This window comes from Pistacia vera, unplaced genomic scaffold (genome assembly GCF_008641045.1).
Source record: "Pistacia vera cultivar Batoury unplaced genomic scaffold, PisVer_v2 Contig838, whole genome shotgun sequence".
Taxonomy (NCBI): domain Eukaryota; kingdom Viridiplantae; phylum Streptophyta; class Magnoliopsida; order Sapindales; family Anacardiaceae; genus Pistacia; species Pistacia vera.
This window is the reverse complement of record NW_022196710.1, coordinates 848,935-855,214: the sequence shown is the minus strand read 5'-3', so window position 1 is coordinate 855,214 and position 6,280 is coordinate 848,935. Positions and strand designations below refer to the sequence as shown.

The 6,280-nt window shown below is 40.2% G+C and overlaps 1 non-coding gene across 1 annotated transcript; it reads right to left on the bottom strand.

The window, feature by feature from the left end:
- Positions 1 to 411: 411 nt before the first annotated feature.
- Positions 412 to 517, bottom strand: LOC116118150. The gene has a single exon (XR_004126105.1). It is a non-coding gene; the product is annotated as a small nucleolar RNA R71 (small nucleolar RNA).
- Between the last annotated feature and the right edge of the window lie 5,763 nt (positions 518 to 6,280).

The following is a 6,280-nucleotide window of genomic DNA, read 5'->3' as shown; positions in this document are numbered from 1 at the left end:
GCTACAGTGGAACCAGAGGTCATAGTTGTTGAGATGGGAAAAAATAGAACACTAAGGGAGTTTTCAGTTCCCTCAGTTGATGGCAGTGGGTCGAGTATTACTAGACCAGCAGTACAAGCCAATAACTTTGAGATAAAGCCGGCAATCATCCAGATGAGCCAGCAGTCAATACAATTCAGGGGAGATTTGAAGGAAGATCCAAATCTGCACATTGCCAATTTTTTGGAGATTTGTGATACTTTCAAGTCAAACGGAGTGTTAGATGATGCCATCAGATTGAGACTATTCCCGTTTTCATTAAAGGATAAAGCTAAGGGATGGTTAATGGCACTACCATCAAGAACAATCACAACATGGAATGATTTAGCACAGAAGTTCCTAACCAAATTTTTTCCTCAAGCAAAGTCGGCAAAGCTGAGAAATGATATCACATCATTTATACAGGAAGAGTCAGAATCATTGTATGAGGCTTGGGAGAGATACAAAGAATTACTGAGGAGGTGTCCACATCATGCGTTGCCAGTTTGGATGCAAGTCCAAACATTTTATAACGGATAGATGGTGAATGTGCAAACTATGGTGGATGCAGCATCGGGAGGAACACTGCAAAATAAGACTCCGGAAGAAGCTCACGAGTTGCTTGAAGTTCTGGCAAGCAACAATTATCAAAGACCTAATGACAGGGTGCAACTGAAGAAATCTATGGATCTTCATGAAGTTGATGCATATACAGCCATTTCAGGCCAACTGACAATACTTCAGAAACAGTTGGGAAGTATACAGGTAAATTCCATTCAAGCACCTCAACTAACTTGTGAATTTTGTGCAGGTAATCACGTGAGCAGCGAATGTCAAGTGGAACACGTTTGCTTCAGCATCATCATCATCAGAGCAAGTTAACTACTTGGCAGGAAATCAAAGGCAACTGAACAATCCATACTCCAACAAATATAATCCTAGTTGGAGGAATCATCCGAGCCTGTCTTGGGGTATCAGAATCAACAGAATCAGTAGAACAATCAATGGAACCAAAAAGCATTGCCAAACAACCAAACAGGGGTGAACAATCAATCAGGAGAGCTAAGAGTGACAAAATTGGAGAACATGTTTGGAAAGTTTATGCAAGAGACCATAGGTTTTATGAATGAGACGAGAACAAATTTCAGAAATCAAGGGGCATCCATTCGAAACTTGCAGGTACAAGTGGGTCAATTGGCTGATAAGTTAAATGAGAGACCACAGGGCTCACTACCGAGCAAAACAGTGACTAACCCACATGAGCAAGCAAATGCGATAACTCAGAAAAGTGGGACAGTGTTGGAAGAGGTGGAAAAATCAAGGGAAGAAGAAAGTCCACCAAAGGAAAAGGAAAGAAAGGAAGACTCTGATGAGGAAGTTGATGAAGAGATAGTTGCTGAAAAGAAACCATCTAGTTCCAGGGAAGAAGAACAAAAACGGGAAGTGAGACAAAGACAAAGGAAAGAGAAATTGTCATTTCTCGAGATACCACCAGAATTGGCACATCACACTCCTCCTATGCTGTTTCCTTAGAGACTAAAGAAAAAGAATCAGGATAAGCGGTTTTCCAAATTCATTGAAATATTTAGAAAATTGCATATTAACATTCCTTTTTCAGATGCAGTGCAACAGATGCCGAGCTACGCGAAATTTCTCTAAGAGATTTTATCAAACAAAAGGAAGTTAGAGGATGAGGAACTAGTGATGCTCGCAGAGGAGTGCAGCACCATTCTCCAGAAGAAGCTACCCCCGAAACTCAAAGATCTAAGGTGTTTTACTATTCCTTGCATTATAGGAGACATTACCTTTGATCGAGTTTTATGTGATTTAGGTGCTAGCATCAATTTTATGCCTTTTTCTGTTTTCAGGAGATTAGGAATTGTGAAGTGAAGCCAACAACCATGTCGTTATAGCTTGCAGATAGGTCTATAAAACATCTAAGGGGTATAGTGGAGGATGTGTTGGTGAAAGTGGACAAAGTGATTTTTCCGGCGGATTTTGTTGTTTTGGACATGGAAGAGGATAAGGAAATGCCTCTTATTTTGGGTCGACCATTTTTGGCCATAGGAAGAGCACTCATTAATGTGCAAGAAGGAAAGTTACTATTGAGGGTTCAAGATGAAACAGTAACGTTCAATGTGTTTAAGGCTACGAAGTTCCCATCCGAGTCGGATTCATGCTTTAGTGTTGATGCGGTGGATAAACTAGTAGCGGAGGTAATTGAAGAGAACACTCCACAACTGCCCAATCAAGCACAATAGAGGTAGATGAGTCGGCAAAGAACAAATGTGCTAGATTGTTGGAAGCATTTCAGCCGATTGATGAGAGCCAAGATCTAGAATTTGAGGAATTTGATTTTGAAAAAAAAAGGAAAAGGAAAGAAAGGAAGAATCTCCAAAGCTTGAGCTGAAACCTTTACCTTCCCACCTCAAATATGTGTATCTTAGGGAATCAGAAACCTTCTAGGTAATCATCAGTTCAAGATTGAGCAAATTGGAAGAAGAGTGGTTGATTCGGGTGTTGAGGGAACACAGATCGGCAATTGGATAGACTATTTCAGATTTTAGAGGCATCTCTCAATCTTTTTGCATGCATAAGATACTCATGAAGGATGATATCAAGCCTAGAGTTCAACCACAATGAAGATTGAATCCTTCGATGAAGGAAGTGGTGAGAAAGGAAGTGGTGAAACTTCTAGATGAGGGAATAATTTATCCCATTTCTGATAGTCCATGGGTGAGCCCGGTGCAAGTGGTTCTGAAGAAGGGAGGTATCATTGTGATAAAGAATGAGAGCAGCAAATTGATACCAACTAGGACGGTCACGGGCTGGAGAGTGTGCATTAACTACCAGAAATTAAATGAAGCGACAAGAAATGATCATTTTCCACTTCCTTTAATCGATCAAATGTTGGAGAGATTGGCAGGGCATGCTTATTAATGTCTCCTGGATGGTTATTCAGGATATAATCAGATTGCCATCACTCCTGAGGATCAAGAGAAGATGACTTTCACTTGTACATATGGCGCCTTTGCTTATCGAAGGATGCCCTTTGGGTTGTGCAATGCACCAGCCACATTTCAAAGATGCATGATGTCGATCTTTGGAGATATGGTGGAACAGTTTATAGAAGTCTTCATGGATGACTTCTCTGTTTTTGGTTCGTCCTTTGATACTTGCTTATCTAATCTTTCTTTTGTTTTGTAGCGATGTCAGGAGACGAACTTGGTTCTCAACTGGGAGAAGTGCCGCTTCATGGTCCAGGAAGGAATAGTGCTTGGTCATAGAATTTCAAAGGATGGAATAGAAGTGGATCGAGCAAAGACGGACGTGATTAAGAAGCTGCATCCACCCTCGAATGTTAAAGCAGTTTAAAGTTTCTTAGGGCACGCGGGTTTTTATAGACGGTTTATCAAGGATTTTTCTAAGATCTCTAAACCCCTTTGCAATTTATTGATTAAAGATGTTGCTTTTGATTTTAATGATGAATGCATGCATGCTTTCAAACTCTAAAAAAATTATTAGTGTCTGCACCTATTATTGCAGTTCCTGATTGGGGACTACCATTTGAATTGATGTGTGATGCTAGTGATTTTGCACTAGCAGTAGTGTTAGGACAAAGGAAAAACAAAGTGTTGCATGTAATTCAGTATGCTAGCAAAACACTCACTGATGCACAATTGAATTACGCCACCACTGAAAAAGAATTATTGGCTGTGGTTTTTGCTTTTGACAATTTCGTTCATATTTGCTAGGTGCCAAGGTGATAATCTACAAGACCATTCAGCACTTAAGCACCTATTGGCAAAGCAAGAAGCGAAACCTAGGCTGATAAGATGGATCCTATTGCTACAAGAGTTTGAGTTGGAAATACAAGATAAGAAGGGGTCGGAAAATGTGGTTGTGGATCATTTGTTAAGGATTGAACAAACAATTAAGGGAAATGAAAAGGAAACCCAAATCAAAGAAACTTTTCCAGACGAAAAATTGATGAGAGTAGAGGTAGCACCGTGGTGTGCAGATTTTGCATACTACTTGTCGTCGAGAGTGTTCCCCATCGGCATGACCTTCCAATAAAAGAGGAAGTTTTTCTCAGATTTGAAGTACTACCTCTGGGAAGAACCATTTCTTTATAAACATGTGCTGATCAGATGATACGTAGGTGTGTTCCGGAAGAGGAAATGGAGAGTATCCTATGGCATTGTCACAAAAGGGAAGTGGGTGGCCATTTTGGAGGAGCTAGCACAGCAGCCAAGGTTCTTCAATCTAGGTTTTACTGGCCAACCCTTTTCCAGGTTTCTTTTCGGATGGTTCAGGAATGCGACCAATGTCAATGAAGTGGAAATATTTCAAAGTGAGATGAGATGCCACTGAACAATATCCTAGTTGTTGAGCTGTTCGATGTATGGGGAATTGACTTCATGGGTCCTTTCCCAAATTCTTATGGGAAAATATACATTTTGGTATTACGTATCGAAATGGGTGGAAGCAATTGCATTGCCATCCAATGATGCCCGGGTGGTGGCTAATTTTGTGAGAAAGAACATTTTCTTAAGGTTTGGAGTACCACGGGTAATCATTAGTGATGGAGGATCGCATTTTTGTAACAAGCAATGAGATGCACTGTTGGGAAAATATGTGGTGAAACATAGAGTTGTGACACCATACCATCCATAGACTAGCGGACAAGTGGAACTGTCGAACAAAGAACTAAAGGGAATTTTAGAAAAGACAGTCAATGCATCGAGGAAGGATTGGTCACGGAAGTTGGATGATGCATTATGGGCCTACCGCACTACATTTAAGACTCCGATTGGTATGTCTCCATTTAGGATGGTCTATGGGAAGGCATGTCATTTGCCGGTAGAACTCGAGCATAAGGCCTATTGGGCAGTCAAGTAGCTCAACATGGATTTACGAGCTGCTGGGGAAGAAATGATGCTGACTTTGAATGAACTCGATGAGTTATGTCACGAAGCTTATGAGAATGCTAAGATGTACAAGGAAAAGACCAAGAAGTGGCATGACAAGTATATCAAGAAGAAGAACTTTGAAGTGGGTCAGAAAGTGTTGTTGTTTAATTCTAGACTTAGGCTTTTCCCTGGAACACTTAAGTCTAGATGGTCTGGACCCTTCATAGTTACAAGAGTTCACCCATTCGGAGCGGTGGAGGTGTCACATGAAGAAAAAGGCACATTTAAGGTCAATGGACAGAGGTTGAAGCCATACATCAACGGAGTGATGAGTTGCAAGTCAATCTCCCTCCGGCTTGACATTTCGACATGAAGACTTGAGAAAGTCAAGCTTTCGACTATAAACAAGCGCTCATTGGGAGGCAACCCAGGTGTTTCCAATTGTTGTTGTTTATTTATTGTTTTGAAGTTGTTTAGTTTTCTTATGATTTTTAGATGAAGCTTAATTTGTGTGTTTTTTGGTGTTTCAGGTGAATTAACGAATCAAGGCGAAAAACGGAATTTTTCCAGTTTTTGCCATGGCGAAGAAGTTTTTTTTTCGCCGTGGCAAACTACACCGTGCAAGAAGTGGAATTCGAAAAGTCCCAGACTTCGCCGCAGCGAAGCATTTGTTTTCACCTCGGCGAAGAAAGTTCGGCGAAATTGGCTAAGGGAAGTTCGCTGCAGCGAAGAAGTTTCTTCGTCAAGGCGCTATATGCACTGGATTTTTTCGTAGCGGTGTCGACTAGGTTGAAAAATTTTTATTTGTAGAATTAAGAACTTCACCGCGGTGAAGTCTACTTTTTATAAATACCTGCGCGACTTTTCATTTTTAACGCAAAAGTTCAAAACACATTCAAGAGCAAAATTTTTCCTACTTCAATCCAGAGTTTTTTCAGCACATTCCCATCACTTTTCCTCATTTCTTAACCCTCCCAAACACCAAAACAATGAATTTTAACAATGAATTTTTGTGAAAAATTGAAGAAATTTTGGAAACCCTTGGTTTTCAAAATTTGGGGATCTTGCCATCTGAGCCACAATTGATGAAATTGGTGGTAAATACTTCTTGGGATTGGTAAGATTTCAAGTTCTCCAAACTTTTTATTGATCAATTTCGATTTTTTTTTTTTTTTTAGTTGAATCTGAGATTTTGATTGTTGCGTGAGTTGCGGAACTTTTTGTGGTGTTTGTGCTTTGATTGTGAATTAAGAAGTGTAGATCTTGATTGTTGTGGTGTTGAGGAGTTTGGGTTTTGAATTTTGGAGTATTTGGTTGATTTTGGAAGAAGAGTAATTTTGGGGGCCTAG